Genomic DNA, 20,791 nt, shown 5'->3' on the forward strand with positions numbered 1-20,791 from the left:
AATAAAATTTACCAGTTAGACCGACGCATACAACTCCAATGTTTATATTTATTCTTAGTATTTAAGGTTACAGCAAATTTAATATATTTGGCCATTTATGTTTGAATCCGTTATAAACTATAGAGGTCATTGTCCCGTTATGATGTTCACAGCTACCTATTATTGTTACACTACATATATATTTCCCGTAACTCTTGGGTTTTATTTATAAATCACTGTAGGTGCGCGTGATCCAAGTATATGCTGATAACCACAACGAAACTATGTATATATATATATATATATATATATATATATATATATATATATATATATATATATATATAATATTTTTTTCTTTCTTTTACGGGTATTAGTCCACCCGGGCACAGGTCACTGACCCACATCAGGGCCTGGGGGAGAAAATATAATAAAAAAATAAATAAAAATAATAGTAATAATATTAATAATAATTAATAAAAATAAATAGAATTATAATACAAAAATAATAATAATAATACCCATAAATAAAAAATAAATGAAAAATGAATAAATCAACAGTGAAAAACGATTTACAGTATGTGTCTTGTGTTGTCAAAGTAAGAGAAACAATTAAGACCCTGCTTCCAAAATCTTCGCAGGCGGTAGTACCTCCCTGTTTGATAGCTGGCCAGTACCAGTAGTCAAATTTTTCTTTGTTTGGCTCACATACACATGTACATAGTGGAGATCTCGCACTCTGGATGGAGGTGAGAACGGAAACTCACAATAAAGTTCTCTTTATATATATTGTATGTAGAGTGCAGTAAGATGCAGGAGAGTTGCTGTGTTGTGGAGGAGCTTCTTGTGAGGAGGTCTTGTCTGCTTGAGAGAGTGATGTTGGTTGACACTTCGAATCGAATCGAATCGATGGGTGAAGTAAAGTGTGAAGAGATCGTAATCCGCTGGTGCGTAGATTGGTGGTACGGGAACTGGACTTGAAGAATGATGGTGGAGTTTGGAGGGACTTGGGGTTGGTGGATAGTGCAAGATGAACAGTGAGGATATTGGAAAATAGTAGTAGGATGATAGGTCTTGGGGCTCAACCCAAGTGCTTCTGTTTTCTCATGTCGGTGTTTCAGCTAATTTTCGTCGTAGGTGTTATATTTATGTTAGGTGTTTCAAGTGTTGCATGCGTCAACGAAAAAAAGTGGCGCCGCCAGCGTCAACGTAAACGGCCTAAAATTTTGATGCCGGCAGCGTCGGCGTAAACGATTTCATAAATTGACGCCGTTAGCGTCAGCGTCAACACCCAGCGTCAACGAGTTTTCAGTGACGTACCTTTGCAGCCCCGAAACGCGTATACTCCTGTGTATGGGAGTAGCATATGCAAAATTAAAAAAATATTCATTAATTTTTAATCATTTATTATGATTTATATTATATCATTTTAATTATTCATTTGTTCCCCCACAAGAATCCTAGCATCTCAAAATGCTTGTCGCTCATTCTGCTGCGCTTGGGCCTCAAGACGTCCTTGCCCATGGAGAACATGCGCTCCACGGCAGCACTAGAGGGATGGGGGTGATATATTTGATGAACAACTCCCTCGTGGCCTTGTTGGGGAAGGTGTTCATGTCGAAGGTTTTTTTCGAAGGTTTCTTCCCCAAGAAACGCTTGAAAAGGTCACTGTTATTTTTCATTCCTGCGGGGGTCTCGTACAGGGCCTGGAACAATTCGTCCTCCACGTCATGGTCTTTGTCGTCTCCCTCACTGCTACTACTACTCTCAGTCTCGTGCACGGACCTCTCCACCAACCTGGACAGCTGCTGGTTGGTGGCCTTTTTTCTGACGAACAAATTGACGCTTGACGCTCCACTCGGGTGAAAAGTTGACCGCGTCACCTGTAGCGTCACCTGCCCAAAAAATTGATGGCGTCAGCGTTAACAAAAAGTTGCCGCCGTCCATTGACGGCTTTAAATTAACGGCACTGTGTTTGTATGTTTAACAGATGTTGCAATTTTATGCCTTACATTTTTGTGTCTTGTGTCTTAGCCAATGGTGGGGAGATCTAGGGCAGGTACTTGTGTTTCTGCTAAGAACATCCCGTCTTTTTATGATCGAATGTTGTAAGTGGTAGGGCTACCAAGGTTGTCACTGGGGTGAAGTTGGATTCTTTCAATAGAGTGGAGTTGGTGTTGGTTCGAGGGCTCTTCTTTTACTGCGTGGGAACCACGTGTTCTCTGTTAGGAATACAAGAATTAAATAAAATAGTTAAGGAAAATATAAAATTTTTTTAATGATTATAATTATCAGCATTATGTTTAGGTACGTGATATTTATATTTATTACATATGGATTTTTATTACGTGTTACTAAAGTTTAGTTGGTATTATTGCGTTTACGCACCGTTCATTCCTACCACTAATCTATTATCATATTCGAATAAGACGTCTAATTGTAAGATAATTTTCATCTATTACATTGTCGGCGGAAATGTATAATAACTGAGATAGCTTTTCCAAATAAATTTCTATTTTCTTCCATTATTTCCCGCCATTATCGTCTGCCTCTCGCCCAACACTGCGTGTCTCGTGTCTCTCGCGTCTCCTTCATAAATCATGACGCGCATGCATACCAGTACACGTCACTCGGCCAATCAAAAGCTCTTTTGCTAATTCAGAGTATATTTGGCCCAATCAAAATCGAGTTTTATTTTGGGTCTCTCATATTTTGAAATTCAAGTTCAGTTCCGACCATGGAAGTCTGCGATGGATGTCACTTAAAGTACATGGAGCTGATTGCGAGTTTTTGGAAAAAAAAAAGTAGAAACTATAGCATTTTCTCGATCGCATGGTGTTCTACCAACCTCAGTAAAGTGTACTAAGAGCAAGACGGAATGTAAATATCGCAAAGACCAACATATGTGGCGTTGGGTAAGAATCCCAGAATGCAACGATGAACAAGAACCAGGCCAATAAGGTAAGAAATAGGTGATTCCATCATATGGTGAGAGTCAGTTAAGTTAGGTTAGGTTAGGTTTTGGTTTTTCTAGTGTTTTTTTGTGTATTTTTTTAGCCGCTTAGCCACTTTTTTTCGGAAAACGTCAAACGAAAAAAAAAATCGCAAAAAACCCCCCGGCTAATTTCCGCCATAAATGAAGGTCATATTCGGTCTCAACACACACAAATACAATAGAAAAATATATTTTTTACTTGCTAAAAGTGAACGGTGTGACAATGCAAATTTACCGTTTAGTTATGTGTTAATGATGTTTAGTTATGTGTTATTGATGTTTATTACGTGTTATTGTTGTTTATTACGTGTCACTGATGTTTAGTTACGTGTTATTGATGTTTATTATATGACAGTGATCTTTAGTTATGTGTTATTGATGTTTATTATATGACTGATCTTTAGTTATGTGTTAATGATGTTTAGTTACACGTTATTGATGTTTATTATGTGTTTTGATTTTCATTCTTGTTATTGATGTTTAGTTACATGTTATTGATTCTTTTACATGTTATTGATGTTTATTACGTGTTTATGATGTTCAGTTACGTGTTTTTTATGTTTATTATATGTTAATAATGTTTAGTTACATGTTATTGATGTTTATTATGTGTTATTGATTTTAATTCATGTTACTGATGTAAAGTTACATGTTACTGATGTGGTTTTTTTTTTACATATTATTGATGTTTATTACGTGTTAATGATGTTCAGTTACGTGTTTTTGGTGTTTGTTATATATTTGCCTACATAATGAAGAAAATTTGATGTGAGAATCTTGTGGCAGCTGTGGTTGTAAAGTTGCCAATTCATTGATATAATTTCTTCATTATTTAAGCAAATATACAAAAATTTGGAAACTTCTCATGTCCGTAAATAACAATGAATAGTTTATTATTATAAAAATTCTACCTTTGGTTTGTTTAATAATTATCCTGACAGTGATACAGCCGAAAACAGATCCACCAATCACAAACACCATTACATACAGCCTTTTGAGCACTGTCCGGCGCTACCTCGAGCCGGACGTTAATTTGTCCTCCTTTTTGTTGTCTGACTAAAAATAATTATATAAATTACCTTAGGTATACTTAAAACAGCGGGAATTGAAGACAATAATAACCGTTAACGTATTTTTATTATATGTAGTTGTAGTTGTCAACACTGCTGCTTTTTACTTTTACTTTTATCCTCTTCGCCACTGATCGGCTTGTTAGCCGCTTGGGCGATCGGTCACGTCTCTTTTCCTTTATATTCTTCACCAAAAGGTCGGCTCGTTAGCCGCCCGGGCGATCGGTCACGTCTCTGTCACGCACTGTTGGCAGGTACTGGGCATGCACCGGCTCCTGAATGTACCTGAACCCGCTCCAGTGTTGGTCAAGTCTTCTCTTGAAAGAGCTCACACTCGGTGCCGTCACAACACTCTCTGGTAGATTGTTCCAAGAGTTTACAACCCTCACTCCGAAAAAGTTTGCCCTCACGGTTTTCTGGACTTGCGGCTTCTTCAATCTTGAGCTGTGACCCCTTGTGGGGCGAGCGTCCGCCAGCTCCAAGTAAGGACACTCAACTGAGTAGTGCCCCCTGAGATGCTTATAAACCTCAACTAGGTCCCCCCTTGCCCGTCTGTAGTATAAGCTAGGCAAGTTCAGGCGCTCCAATCTCTCAGGGTAGCTGAGATGCCGAAGTGCAGGCACCAGTTTGGTGGCCCTCCTTTGAACATTTTCAACCAACTGACAGTCCCTAGCATATCTCGGGGACCAGATGGGGTGACAGTACTCCAGATGGGGAAGCACTTCACTCCTGAAGATCGTCACGAGGGACGGACCGTCTAGATATCTGAACGACCTTCTTATAAGACCCAATAATTTATTTGCCTGATTTACCTTCTTCTCACAATGGCCCGAGAACTTCAGCTCATTGTCAACATACACACCTAGGTCCTTCTCACACACAGTCTCAACTAGTACATTTTCTTCATCCCGTTGGGACATATGGTACGCCTCCTTACCGTTGGTACGCCCCAGGTGCATCCTCTTACACTTCGTGACATTGAATCTCAGCAGCCATTCCTTCGACCATTCCTGGAGCCCACAGAGGTCCTTCTGCAGCTCTTCACAGTCCGCTTGGTTCTTAATTTCCCGAAATAACTTGGCGTCATCGGCAAACATTTGTATGGAGGAGTGTACAACGTCAGGCATATCATTTATGAAACAAACAAACAACAGCGGGCCCAATACACTACCCTGCGGTACCCCACTTGTTACAGGTACAGATGACGATTTCGTGCCATTAATCACCACACATTGCTTGCGGTCATGTAGAAAGTCTTCTATCCACGCTAGGACATTTCCCCGAATTCCGTACCCTTCCAGTTTGATTTTCAGCCTTTCGTGGGGTACACTGTCGAAAGCCTTGGCAAAATCTAGGTAAATATTGTCGATATTACCACCCCGTTCTAGAATATGGGTCCAAATATCCAATACCTTGAGCAATTGTGTCAAGCAAGAGCGCCCCGGCATAAAACCGTGTTGGCAATCTTTTACAAGGTTGTTTCGTAGTAGATGTTCCATCGCTGCATCTCTGATAATACTCTCAAGTACTTTACATATTATGCTGGTCAGGCTCACCGGTCTATAGTTGTTCGTGGAGTGCCTATCGCCCTTCTTGAAGATAGGACTCACATAAGCCACTTTCCATTCACTGGGGACCATTTGTTCATCCAGGCATTTACAAAACAGAATCTTCAGGGGCTCTGCAAGCTCGTTGCACAGCTCCCTTAGCACTCTAGGATGCACCATGTCAGGTCCAGGACTCTTATGGACCTTTAGCCTGGACAGGTTATTTCTAATACCCTCTTCTGTGAACACAATGTGGGTCAGTGCTGTGTCGAACCGTCTGTCCTCAAACGCAGGAAGGTTAGTTGCATCCTCTCTTGTGAACACTGAGGAAAAGAAGCTGTTCAATGCCTCAGCTTTATCCTGGTCAGAATCTGCGTAACTACCATCTTCAAGCCTCAGGTCTGATACTCCTACTCGCGTTTTCAATTTCGACTTTGCATAGCGGTAAAACGCCTTTGGGTTTGACTTGACCTCGCGTGCAACCAGCCTTTGGAACTCCTTTTCAGCCCTCCTACACTCTATCTTTGCTTGGTTTCTGGCTCTTGCATACATCCTCCTGTCTTGCTCATCGTTTGACCCAACCCACGTCTTGAATTTCTGGGTTTTCTTCTTAATTTTGTCGACCGCCGCATGGTTCATGTGTAGGGATCCCCTCGTATTCCTAGAAGCACTGGGTTTGGTCTTGGGTATATATTTATCGATCAAATGGGTCATTTTACTAGTTATGATATTCAGCGTAGTGTCTGCGTTCTTGTACCTTAATAAGTCAGGCCAGTTGATACCCCTCATCTCTTCCCTCATCCCATTGTAATTTCCCTTGTAATATTTGCACCTTGGCCTGGCCTTATCTTGAACTAGGTAACAGTTAAATCTGAATGACAACACTGTATGGTGACTGGTGCCAACTGGGGCAAGGTGTTCCAGTTTGGCCACCATACCCTCCTCGTTTGTTATGATGAGGTCAAGTGGCTTGGGTGTTTGTTCCCCTCTGTAATGTGTCGGGTCTCTCACATGTTGGAACAGAAAATTATCTCTCAGAGTTTCTACAAAAAGAGTAGCAGGATTATTCAAGTCATTCGGGGTTGACTCGTTTCTCCAGTCGATGTCGCCATAGTTAAAGTCCCCCATGATAAGGAGGTGGCTGGGGTTGAGCATCGCCGCATTGTTTATTAAGGTTCTTAAGTTCCTTTGATTTAGTGGGCCACAGTTCGGGGATCTGTAGATACACCCGACGATAAGTAAGTCCCCTCCCTTTAATTTAATTTTACACCACTTGGACTCTTCAAAAACATCCTCTCCCTGTACCCTCGCCTGGCTGGCTCTAAGGTCTTGCCTAGCGTAGATAACCACACCCCTCCTGCAGGATTCTTGAGTTAGGTTCGTAAATGAGTCATATCCAGCAATACTGAACTCACATTCCTCTGGGTCGATTCTCCTGTTCTTGTACAACAGTTCTACAACTCCTACAATATCTGGTTGGTGTACTCTTAGTAGTGTTTCAAACTCCTCCCTCTTATCAAGGAACGTGTCAGTATTAGTGTACATGACATTCAAGCCAGAATTTGTTCTCGGTAACGTCTCTGCTCTTAGTAATAAACCCGCTCCACCCACATTCTCAGAAGCTGCAGCATTTGCTAAGTACACTGTATTTTGCAGGGTGTGGTTAAAAATGCTGATGAACCGCAGCGTACGACAGACAGTACGAGTCAAGTTGTCAACACCGTCAGGCGTCAACACGTCCGAGATGGTCAGTCTGCCCAAGGCCGCAGTGGAGAGTGGTTGACTTTTTTGTTTTTGCTTCAATTTGGTTAGCACATGCTGTTTCAGCAGGAGTAAAAATGAATATTCATTTCTTTCAGTTCTTTATTTATACTGTGTGAATGCATGTTTGTAATATATACAGTGCGTTCCAAAAAAAAAAGAAAAATTACCACAAAATAACATTCATCACATTATACTGTAGTGATATTTGACAAGTCAACAATTCTTCTAAGTATATTTTGTATATTTTATACAACTTTTTATATATTTTCAACTCATCATTAAACATGCTTAATTTAGGTTAAAATATAGGTGTCGCAAAAAAAAACTAGAAAAAATTTCCTACTTTTTGGAAATGGCCACCCTATTCAGAATCAGTGATAATGATGGACCAGTGAGAATAATGGACCAGTGAGAATGATGAACCAGTGATAATGATGAACCAGTGATAATGATGAATCAATAATAATAGTGGACAAAATTTGGTGAATAACTTTTTGTTAGTTTATTATTACCATCGCTTTTACTTACAAGGAGGTGTATACAGATGATTATTGAAACTTGTGGACAAAATTGTGTGGCATTATTTCGTCCAGCAGCCTGTTCGCTTCCTGCCCCCTCATCTCTCTCTCTCTCTCTCTGTTTCAGTTCAAGTAAACAGTACCTTAGTTTAGGATAGACTAGGCTAGGTTAGGGTTCGCCAGATAACGGTGCCTTGCCATTGTAGTGGATTCCTCCCCTACAAACGCCGTTTGTCGCTGACTAGCCGACCATCGAATTCCCCAGTGTATGCCTCGTGGTCTAGGTCAGCAACCAGCGCCGCCTTACATGACTGAGGGCAACTATTAAGCCACGCCTACCTCTGCTATATAAGACCTCACCTCGTGGTGACCTACCTCTTTCTACCTACAGCCACCAGCAAGCAACACCACCTCCTCCGCTCCAGCCGGCGACCATGGCGACCCACAAGCTGGTCCTCCTCTGAGCACCCTCACCTGTCATGGTCACGTTGACTGCTGATCTATTTAACTAATGATTCTTATTAAACTCCACGCCCGCAAAACATGAGTGCGTTAGTGACCCCTGAGAAGACAAGTTTTTTCCCCATACACGCGACACTTGAGTTCCCTCCCAGAGTCCCGCCTTTGTGAAGACAGTTGTCAATGCGTGGTTTATTCCACTTTCTCCTGGGAAGCTCAATCTTGAATTGGTCTGTGTATATCGGCTCGAGTAATTCGCCAGACCTTTGTCAACTGAGGGTCATCTTTGAATGAGTAACAGTTAGTTTGTTTGTAATTATTGTCATTGCGTGAGTAGCGATCACTGGCAACTCAGGGGTATATATACCCCAAGATGAGCCAGGGAGAGCGCTCCTTGATGCTGCTCCAATGTTTCTCCAGGTATGTTTTTGTGTAGCCATTTAATTAATTCAGTCAATTGTAGTGAATATCAGTGTTCACCAGTGTTCATGATTTAACAGTTGAATTGTCATTCACCCAGTGTAGAAGTGATATAACGTAAATACGTCTGTCGTCTAGACAAGAGAGTTGTTTGTGTTGTCATGCACCTTGACGCTGCTCCAATGTTTCTCCAGATCCCATTGTGATTCTTGCAACCATTCAACAACGGCCCCGGATGTAGTAAATAACCCGCAGGGATCATATATGAAACGATGGCACTGATGCTGCCTGATTTATGTGCCCCACGGCTTCGTTGGGCCAGACCCCAGATTCGCCATGTGTCTGGCTACCCCACAATAACAACGGTCGTGAGCCCTAGTGTTCTACCTTGGGTTACTCCTTGGAAGTGTATGTCCACAGAGAGGGTTGTAACATGTATGTTAGGGATAATTAGATGGAAATAATTATCCCATGTTGGGTAGTGGACCCCTGTATATACTAGTGTCATTATTAACGTATATGTTGAGTAAGTACTGAGTCTGCAATAAGCCCAGGAGTTGAGCCTGGTAGTTATTTGATTAATACAGTATCTTTCCCCATTGATTGCATATTAATAAACTTGTTTTTAGAGTACTTTAGGTGTATTCCTTTCTCCCACAGTATTTTACCTTTATTTCCATCCAAGTGGCTTGATACCAGAATTACCATACCCATGTGCCTAGACCCTCGACCATGCTACCAAAAGAATAGGTGACGGAACTGAGTAAGAGTAAGACTAAGAGAAGTAAGTAAGATGAGGGTGGTGTAGATACAGAGTGGGAACCCGCACCCTCACACACCAACCAGCTCTCTCTCTCTACTCAACGCTTGTAACCATGCTGCCTTCCCAGCACCAAGCTGCATTGTACATCCAATACAATATGTATACAGAGAGCACATTGTGAGTTTCCTTTCTCCATCCCATCCTGAGTGTGAACCAATAACGCATACCCCACAAATGGTGACCCCCGGAGATTTGCGCTCACACAGGATGGAGGAGAAACATCTCATGTAAACCTACAAGTGGTGTCCCCCGGAGAATCGCACTCACACAGGATGGAGGAGAAACTGATCACTATCCCAGTCTTCAAGCAACATGAAAGACTGGCTTATCCACACAGAGGCAGCTCTCATCGGCTCTACAGCTACTGTCTCTACACAGCAGGTTAGACACCCTAGAGCAGTTCTGCTACTTTAAGCAGACAACCGCTCCTCTTCCTGCTCCAAACACCACGTCCTACTGTCCCCAACACACCCGTCCTGCCTCAGACGCAGCCCACGGCCCAGCAGTACCCCCTGCCACTGTCTTGGACCCTCCTCCGCTCCTGCCTGGCAGCCCCTGCTCCCGACGCGGCCCATGCGCCTGAGGCGGCCCCATACACCCCTCTTTTCTCCCTCAGGTACTCCCTGCTTCTGTACTGCACCCTGCTGCTGTCATGTCACCCTGCTCCTGTCATAGACCCTCTTCCTGACGCAGCCCCTGCTCCTGACCCAGACCCACACACCCCAGCAGGCGCATCTGAGGACTCTGTACCTGCCGCGAGAGAAGCACAACATTCATCGCCTCCACAACCCTCCTTCTCCCTCTCTTCTCCCACAGATCTCGTGTATCTAGACAAAGTTGTCTCCCCTAGCGGCCGGCTCATCCACGCCCTCTCCGTTATGTCTCACATGTGGCATACAACCCAGCCGACAACAAGTCTCCTGCACCGCCCGTTCTGCCTCACATGTGGGATGCAACCCTGCAGACAACAAGTCTCCTACACCGCCTGGAGGGAAAGGGGAGTAATGTAAATAATAATAATAATTAACGGTTTATTGAAAGAGCATGGCAGCCGGAAGGCTGAAAATATACAATTACACAATTGGGGAATGGGTCTCTTGATTTACAAATGATGTACAAGTAACATAAGTGATACAAATATGACATAATAATAATTAGGTGTTGATAATTTTTACAATGGTTGGGCCTGGGCTGTTCTTGTAGCAATTAGTTCGTGCTCGTATGGGCTGGATGCGGTTGGGCAGGTGTGTGGCCAGGACAGTAGTTTGGGGCAATGCAGGTGTGCTCCATCCTTCAGGTTAGGTCAGGTGAAGCCGTGAGGTCAGGTCAGGTTAGGTCAGATCCAGCCACAATCAGTATTGCTGTGTTTTTGAGCTTTTCCTTCGAGTTGAAATTGCCACTTTTGTATATCACTTGTGGGTTAATCGTCAATCTTTGCACTGTACTGTTGGTGTGAGGTTGTTGATAAATCCAGATGGGAAGGAGGAGATGGGGAAGGGAAGAGCCCGACAGACCGGGCTGGCAGCTGTCTCCATGGTCAAGAGACCACGGCCGCGTTGGCGGGCAGCGCCGACTGCACACGTCCTTACCCTAAGAAGGCTGAGGTGTGTGGATTCCTCCCCTCCAAACGCTGTTTGTCGCTGACTAGCCGACCCTCGAATTCCCCAGTGTATGCCTCGTGGTCTAGGTCAGCAACCAGCGCCGCCTTACATGACTGAGGGTAACTATTAAGCCACGCCTACCTCCGCTATATAAGACCTCACCTCGTGGTGACCTACCTCTTTCTACCTACAGTCACCAGCAAGCAACACCTCCTCCGCTCCTGCCTGGCGGCTCCCTCTCCAGCCGGCTTCCGTGGCGACCCACAAGCTGGTCCTCCTCTGAGCACTCTTGTAGTGGCTCCTCTCCCCTACAACTCCCAACTGAGCTCCGGCCGCTCGCCTACCAGCCAATCAGCGTACAGCCAGCTACGCCGAGAGACTAGGTCTATGCAGAGGGCGTAGGGGTACGATCACCGACCTAGTCTTGACCTTCAACCTCCAGTTCAGGATCAGAGCGTTTCACACCTTACACTTAAGCCGCTGTGATTGGCCCTCTCGCTACGCTCACCCCAAATCCTGATCCTCGTAAATTGTATAAATACGGGGGGCGCGCCACTCCGAAACTGACCACGTCCAAGAGTGGGGGTTGGTGGTAAGCGTCCACTGATCGGGGGTCCGCTCACACTTGAAACCTGCAGTATCCTTCCAATCTGCAGGTGGGACCACCTCTAATCCCAATCCGGTCTGGCTGCTCCTGGAGCTCCAGCCGGAGCCACCAAACGGGCCGCCTATAGGCAAAGGCCCGTGTCGGACTACGGTCCGACAATCTCAACAACAACAAACAACAGCCAGGGAGACCATTCTACACTCGGCTACCGGACCAGCAGCACCTCTCACAGCTCCACACCACCCAGCTTCCTCAGAAACCTCCTCGCCCTACAGGACCTCTGAGCAAGTTTCTCCTCACCTAGTCACTCCTAATCACTGCGCTGTACAACAATATATATACAGAAAGCGCATTGTGAGTTTCTATCCTACCTCATTTCTGTGTGAGATATCTACATGTATGTACGTTTGTGTGCCCATAATAAGAGAATTGACAACTGGCCACATACAGTACGCTACAGTGTCACCAACCAGCTCTCTCTACTCAACTCTTGTAACCATGCTGCCTTCCCAGCACCAAGCTGCATTGTACATCCAATACAACATGTATACAGAGAGCACATTGTGAGTTTCATTTCTCCATCCCATCCTGAGTGTGAACCAATATCACGTACCCCCACACCATAACAAGCGTTTAGTTATAAAAGTGAGGCTATAGTGGAAATTGCACCGCTTTCTGATCAGTCTGTAGTTTTCTGCTGCCCTTTTTCTACCCTTCTTGTATACTGAGGTGACGTTGGATGTTCCAGAGATATCCTGAATAAGAGTCTTCATGGGGTGAAAATCTCATTTACCACTTGCTTTATTACCTTGGTCTGTGCTCTGTCCATTCCAGGGGCTTTGAATTCTTTCAAGCTGGTTATTTTCATTTTGATATTATCTGTAACTGCTATCTCTCTTTACACATTTTCCACCCTTGAGGTATATACAGTATATCCTCTTAGATACTGGCATGTTGTTCATCATCTCTTGCGTCAAAACTGCACTGCTGCAAAATTTGTCTATCATCCTCCAGGACCGTGTTGTTTTCGTCAATTAGAGGGCCTACAGCATCTCAGGTTTTTATTTAATTCTTGGTATATTCATAAAAATTTTAACCTTTCTTCACATTTTGGGCTAGTTTCATCTCAGAGTGACGCGTGGCTCATCTAGTTTCTTTGTCATTCACACATAGGTCTTTTTTTGTATACAGTGTACTCCATAATCTGTCCTGTGGTATTTACTTTAGCGGGCGTTCTAGATCTGTGATTCATCCACCTGGTCTTATTCCCTCTTCTTCTTGTCCGGTGTATGCATTCCTCTACTATTAACTCAAGTATTTTTATAAAGTCTTGCATTGATTCGTCTTTGTCTGAGAGTGGGGCGGCTGAGGGACCGAAATGGGATGAACTGCACTTTTTGACAAGGACATAATTTTGTCTGTTGACAATAAGCCTTTCTGAAATTTTTTTGGAGCCGAGATAGAGTGCAGTCAACTCAGTGACATGCGGGCGCCGTGATGTTACTCAAATGATGAAAAAGTTTGTGCTCGTACTGTAGAGGAGAATGATGATGAAGTTGTTTATTCAGTAAAATTATCAGACATGTTTACAATTGAATAAACATGTTTATAATAGCGTTCAGTTGGCCGAACTCTATCTACCGTGTGATGGAACCCAGATACGTAGATAGAGAGAGTTTAAAAAATGGGCAAATATTGTCTCACAAAATCGTAAAGATACCTTTTGGAGTAATTGCACATATTTCTTTAGACCTCTAAAGCCCTTTCACTCAAAATTCTCAAGCCAAATTTAGCTTCTCTAGTTCCTTTTCCCTTTCTAAATCCATTTTGCCCTTCAGATAACTCACTTTTTATTCTAAACTTTATTCTTCTTAAAATCATTTTTAATAAAACTTTGCAGGCATGACTTATTCATTAATATGGATATATATTTATATAAAGTATATGAGGACCCTCTCACTAATAAATGTTTCTCTATTTAATGTGACATATTAATTATAAATCTGATCATTATGTGGGAGGCACTTCGAGAACAGCAGCAGCAACTGTTCTGCCCGAGTACACCGCCCAGTTCCCACTTGCTGTGTAACAACTTTTTTTTTTTACGGGGAATACCCCACATGGGCACAGGTATTCGACCCATAACGGGGCCTAGGGGGCTAAAAACTAGGAGTAAAACAGAATTAAAAATATTAAAGAAAAAGATTGTATTAATCTACACCAGCGTTGTAAAGTGAGCCAGATTGTGTGAGTATTGTAGGGTTACGTGATATTATGTTGTCTAGCACTCAGGATGGATGGATGTAAACTCTAAGGTGGTGGTTTTCTTATATAATATAAGTTATATGAAAGACAGTCTGGTGCTGGAGATGCCGTGTGGTGAGGAGCTGCTCAGTAGACACGTTCGGTGAGTAGCGTGCTGAAGGAGGTAGATGTGCAGGAGCTTCGTTAGAGGAGATGTTGCCTGTTGCTGGCCTCCAGGTTGAATGAGGGCTGGACAGCGAGGAGCTTGCTTGGAGGAGGTGTTGCGTGTTCAGGAACGTAGAGTAGAATGAATCTTAATGGAGAGACAGAGCTTATTGTTACGAACCCCGCCACCAATTGTCATGATCTACCTACCCAGCACTACGAACCACGCCATCTATTGTCCTGATCTACCTACCCAGCACCACGAGCAACGCCATCTAGGGACGAGACACGAGTATGACTCGTCTTAGTTACCACTCCGGGGTTTCCCTTCTCCATATCCTGGTTGTTGCGTCACTTCCTCCAAGTCTTCTTTGTCAGCTCGAGTTCGAGGAGAGAGCACTACACTCTGGGAAGTGACCACAGGATCACCTATCCTCTAAACCTACGGCACAGTGACTACCTACCGTCTTCTACAATACTCAGCCTTACTCGTCAGCCATCTCAGCTCCTCACTTAAGTATTTGTAATCTTGTATTGCCTCTCCCACCTCCACCTTGCTTCACGATTGTTTTATGTTGTATTAATATGTATATACTGTTAATGTTTAGGTATGGTTAAGGGTAATTTATAGGAAGCTGAATATTTTGTTAAGGAATTTATGGTACTTTATTATACACAACGAAAACTCGCATCCTTTGTCTACCCTTTTATAGTCCGATTGTCTTTGTTTTTTTATTGTTGTTGCCTGTTGGGATCTGGGTAGACTTTTAACTATATTCTAAATCCCCAACTCGTAACATTATATACACAGCAGCAGGAAGTAAACCCGTGGAGGCCGGTTTTCGACCCCCCGTGTTGCTAGGATACGGTAGCAGCTGGTGACGCCCCCCCCCTGGGCCGCTCGTTTGGTTGCTAGGATACTGTCGCATTGGAATGCGGATACGCAGTTGTAGGGGAGACGTCCACTACAATACTCCCCCTCCCCTCCCGGCGCGGGGGGAGGCTGGATGTTGTCTGGGTTGTGTCCCACACATAAAACATACCGGGCAGGTGTACGTACGACTCGGCCGCAACTTGTAACAACTCTGTCTAGTGACACAAAACCTGTAGGAGAATTAGGAGGAGAAAGAGGGTTTGGGATTATAGGAGATTGTACAAGCAATGGTTGTTGTGCTCCTGCTGCTGCAGGGGCTGCGTCAGGAGGAGGGTCCAAGGCAGGAGCAGGTTCTATGATAGGTGCAGGTTCTATGTCAGGAGGAGGGTCCATGGCAGGAGCAGGTTCTATGACAGGAGGGAGGTCTATTACAGGTTCAGGTTCTATGACAGGAGGAGGGTCTATGACAGGAGCAGGTTCTACAGCAGGAACAGGGTGTACATGAGGGTGAAAAGAGGGTGCCCAGAAATGTCGTGGGCGTGGTGTTGCTGCCGGTGGTAACTGCGGGTAGACTGGTGCAGGCGTAGTTTGTTGATGGTGCTGCTGGGCTGGGGGCCCGACGGGTAAGGTGGCCGGTTTGGCTCGGTCTATGCTGACGGTGTCATGTCTGCCATTCCGGATAATCGTCAGGAACTTTGCTGAACGGGTAACCTCCTGGAAGGGTCCATCGTAGGGGCGTTGTAATGGGTTGCGGTGAGCATCATGCCTGACGAAAACATACTCGGCTGTGAGTAGTGCAGGAGGGATGTGTTCAGGGCGCCGAGGAGGCTGGCGTGGAGCAGTAGCTCTGAATGCAGAAACTGCTTGTCGTAGCTTTTGGAGTAAGTCGTGACGAACGGCTGGAGTGGTTTGGTGGGGATCAGGAGGGAGTGAGAAATCCCCGGGTAGCCGAAGGGGCTCGCCTAGTGTCAGATCTGCTGGGCTACAGTCCATATCCTCCTTGTGTGACGCACGGATGCCGAGGAGCACTAAGGGAAGCGCATCAGTCCAGCTGTAAGGGTCGTGCTGTGCCTTGAGTGCGTCCTTCAGCTGCCGGTGAAAACGCTCTACCATGCCGTTGGCTTGAGGGTGGTATGCTGTAGTGCGTTGTCTAGACGTGCCGAGGAACTGTAGGAGGTGCTGCCAGAGTTGTGACTCAAACTGTACTCCTCGGTCAGTGATTACGGTTGCGGGGGGCCAAAACGGGAAACCCAACCGGACATGAAGGCGCGGACAGTAGTCTCTGCTGTAGCATTGGGCATGGGAATTGCTTCTGTCCACCTGGTGAAACGGTCGATGCAGGTGAAGATGTAGGTGCTACCGTAGGATGATGGAAGAGGTCCCACGATGTCGAGGTGTACTACTTGAAAACGTCCTTTGGGAATAGGGAAGGTTTGTAAGGGGGCCCGTATGTGACGATGTATTTTGGAGGACTGGCAGGCCAGGCACTGGGCAGCCCATTTCTTAGTATCAGACTTGATGCCGGGCCAGACGACACGTTGCGTGAGGAGGCGCTGGGAGGCCCGCACACCCGGGTGGCTGAGACCATGGATGCGGTCGAAAACAGCGCGGCGGTGGACGTGAGGCACGAACGGTCTAGGCTGCCCACAGGATACGTCGCACCACAATTTTATCTTTGTGCCAGGAACAGGGAGTTCTTGGAGTGTGAGGCCTGAGGGGGATGTCTTGTATGCTGCCAGGTCTTCGTCTTTCTCTTGAGCCGCGGCTAGCTGCCCATAATCAATGGGTGGAGATGAGGGAAGAATGTTGGATATACAACGAGAGAGGGCGTCGGCGATCTCGTTGTGGTTGCCTTTAATGTGTTGGACGTCGCTGGAGAACTCCGAGATGTAAGCCAAGTGGCGCAGGACATGAGGTGTATGTGACTGGGAAGCTGAAGCGAAGGCGTGGACGAGGGGCTTGTGATCAGTGAAGATGGTGAACTGACGGGCCTCGAGGAAGTGCTGGAAATGTTTGACAGCCAGGTATATGGCCAGGAGTTCTCGATCAAAGGCACTTGAGGTGTGGTGGTTGAAGCCGTTGTGAGAAGAAAGCAACGGGCATGAGAATTCCGTTGATCTCCTGCTGTAAGACGGCGCCCACTGCAGTAGAAGAAGCGTCTCTTGTGAGAGTGGTCCGGGCGCTAGGTGCGGGGTGGGCCAGGAGGGTGAGGCGTGTAATGTGCTGTTTGATAGTGGTGAATGCCGTAGTAGCCCCTTGAGTCCACACGAGAGACTTGTGAGACTTCTTTGGGCGTCCCTTGAGAAGGTCGTGTAGGGGGGCTAGGACGGTGGCAGCTTTGTCAATGAAGCAGTGGTAGTAGTTGACTAAACCCAGGAATTCTCGGAGTTTCTTCGCCGTTTCAGGTTTGGGGAACTCCCTAATCGCAGTTATCTTCTGTGGTAGGGGTTGTATGCCACTGGGCGAGACTCTGTGACCGAGGAAATCGATGGCCGAGGTTCCAAAGACGCACTTAGCAGGATGAACTTTCATGTTGTTGTTCTGCAGGAGTTGGAGAAGGAGTTGTAGGCGGTGGCGGTGCTTGGCAGGCATCGAAGATGCGACGAAGATGTCGTCAATGTAGACGGTGACAAAATCGAGGTCGCGAAGCATGTGGTCCATGTACCTCTGGAAAGTCTGTGCTGCATTGCGTAAGCCAAAACTCATGAAAGTGTACTCGAAGAGTCCGAACGGAGTGGTGATGGCTGTCTTCTGGGTATCTGCCGGTGCTACTGGGATCTGGTGGAAGGCACGCTCCAAGTCGATCTTCGAGAAGATAGTCTTGCCATGAAGTTTGTGGTGAAAGTCCTGGACATGCGGAATAGGGTACCTGTCAGGTTTGGTGATGAGATTCAGGGCTCTGTAGTCGCCACACACCCTCCACTCGCCGGGTGTTTGCTTAGGAACCATGTGAAGAGGCGATGCCCAGGGACTTCTTGAAGGGCGAATGATGCCGTCTTGCAGTAGTTTGTTGAATTCTACTTTGGCTGTGTTCAGGAGCTCAGGGCGCAGGCGGTGAGGGCGTGAAAAGACTGGTGGTCCTTTGGTTTCGATGTGGTGGAAAATTCCCGATGTAGGTGGTGGGGGTAGGGAGACTCTGGGTGAGAAAAGCTCCTTGAATTCGTCGAGCAGGGAGGAGAACTCGTTGGAAGGCGCAAGAGAGGTGATAGTGTCGGTGTGTCTGGCACGAGAACCCTGGATCTTGCGTGCTGTAGGCTCATGGATGAGGCATAGATGACTTGGTTTGACGCCGAGCTTGTGGAAGGTGAGGAAGTCGAAACCAAGGATGGGTTAAGACACGTCTGCTATCACGAATAACCAATGCAGAGTCTTGGGCAGACCGAGGTCTAAGGCGAGGGTGCGTACGCCGTAGGAGGCGATGGAGGTACCGTTGGCAGCGAACAGGTCATAAGAGGGTTGCTTTGACTTGTCTCGTAGTGAGGGAGGGATGAGGCTGACCGATGAACCTGTGTCGATGAGGAACTTCTTGCCGGAGGTGCGGTCGGTGACGTGCAGTAATGAGACGCCTGAAGGGACGGAGGCTGAGGCGTCTACCAGCCTCCGGTGTTGCCGTTTCCCGAATAGGTGCAATAGGGCTCACAGTTTCGAGCATTGCGGCCGAAAGTCTGGTGATACCAGCAGAGGGTATATTTGTTGTGCTGGGGGCTGGCTGCTGTGCGTCGGAACTTGTAGGGCATGGTGTGTGAGTCAGGAACTGGCACAGCAGCGGGTATGGAGGAGCAGAACTGCTCAATGGTGTCCATCCTGCAGTTCAAAGTTTGCAACAGGTCCTTGATGTCTTGTGAGGTATTGCTCGGCTGAGGGGTGTTCACCCGGCTTACAAGTTCGGTGGTAGGTACTGGTGTGACCGTGGCGGCAAGGGGTGCAGCAGCGCACTCGTTGAAAATTCTGTCTGCCACGGTTGCATATAGTTCTGGTGTCGTAGAGTAATCTACTGCGGACAGGATGTTGCGTACTTCTGTGGGTAGCTTTTGTGCGTGAAGCTGGTGCAGGATAGAGTCGGGGAGTCTGTCTGTGTGACGGGAGTTCAGCCTACACATCTCCTCCCAGAGACGTCCCGGGGTTGAGTTCCCGAGGGAGATAGAGGATAGGTCTTGCAGGAGATTGGGGCTGGTCTGTTGATAACGCGTCTTCAAGGCATCCCGCAAGGTAGCGAATTTGTTGTCATCTGGAGGGTTGGAAATGGTCTGTGAGACCTGCGTGGCGACTTCCGTGGGCAAGGCACAGAGCAAGGCGCCATACTTTTGCTCGTCAGTCGCTTGTGAGCCGATGAGGGCTGCTTCCACATGATCTAACCAGTCCTCGACGTTGTGGTTGAAAGTCGGTAGAGAGATCCGTCCGTCCTCCATCCTGTGTGAGTGCGTTTTTCCGGGGGTCACCATTTGTAGGGTTGCGTGATATTATGTTGTCTAGCACTCAGGATGGATGGATGGAAACTCTAAGGTGGTGGTTTTCTTATATAATATAAGTTATATGAAAGACAGTCTGGTGCTGGAGATGCCGTGTGGTGAGGAGCTGCTCAGTAGACACGTTCGGTGAGTAGCGTGCTGAAGGAGGTAGATGTGCAGGAGCTTCGTTAGAGGAGATGTTGCCTGTTGCTGGCCTCCAGGTTGAATGAGAGCTGGACAGCGAGGAGCTTGCTTGGAGGAGGTGTTGCGTGTTCAGGAACGTAGAGTAGAATGAATCTTAATGGAGAGACAGAGCTTATATACACAGCAGCCGGAAGTAAACCCGTGGGAACTCGCCGGTTTCTCGACCCCCCGTGTTGCTAGGATACGGTAGCAGCTGGTGACGCCCCCCCCTGGGCCGCTCGTTTGGTTGCTAGGATACTGTCGCATTGGAATGCGGATACGCAGTTGTAGGGGAAACGTCCACTACAGTATGGAAACACAGAAGAAGGCAGAGCATTCCACAGTTTGGCTGTGTGAGGAAAGAAGGATGTACTATAACAGGTTATTCTAGTATGACCGACATCCACAGAAAACAGTGGGCACTGCGGGCAAGACGAGTGTTACGAACCCACGGCCTTGCCGGCGTCGTGCGACAAATCTTCTGTGCGCAAAACCTTCCGGGGTAAATGCTTAGTTTTGGGTATTAAATTTAATTATTTTGTAATGTTAGGTTAGGGCAGGTTAGGTCAGGATTCCTTGGGTTTGATTGGTACATTTTTTGTGTTCTTACCCCACAATTTCCATCGACTTCAAAGCACTGCCCACTTTGTGCTTTCATTGTCTTTGGTAGTGAGTATGTTTCATAACATCCTTATACTTGGAGTCAGTTTGCCCAAGATATAATGGGAAATTCATTCAAAACCTTCTGTTACTGTATTTATTAATATTTTCAGCTCTCACAAATCAACCACAAATCAATCAGACATCTTAGATGTCGATAATGAACATCAGTAATTGCTGAGCCCGGAAGGTTTATCGCACCGGAAGATTTGTCGATTTGTCGCATGACACCGGCGGTACACAGAATGCCAAATCCACTGAACATTGCCCGTTAAAGTACCTGTAAAAGAGAGAGAGTGAAGCAACATTGCGGCGAAGAAAAAGGGAAGAAAGATTGTCAACTGAAAGAGGAGAGTTAAAAAGACGAAATGCCTTTGATTCCACCCAATCTAACAGTTGGACAGAAGATGAGCCACCCCAGATATGAGAGCAGT

The sequence above is a fragment of the Homarus americanus genome, unplaced genomic scaffold (assembly GCF_018991925.1).
Source record: "Homarus americanus isolate GMGI-L3 unplaced genomic scaffold, GMGI_Hamer_2.0 scaffold25827, whole genome shotgun sequence".
NCBI classification, from domain to species: Eukaryota; Metazoa; Arthropoda; class Malacostraca; order Decapoda; family Nephropidae; genus Homarus; species Homarus americanus.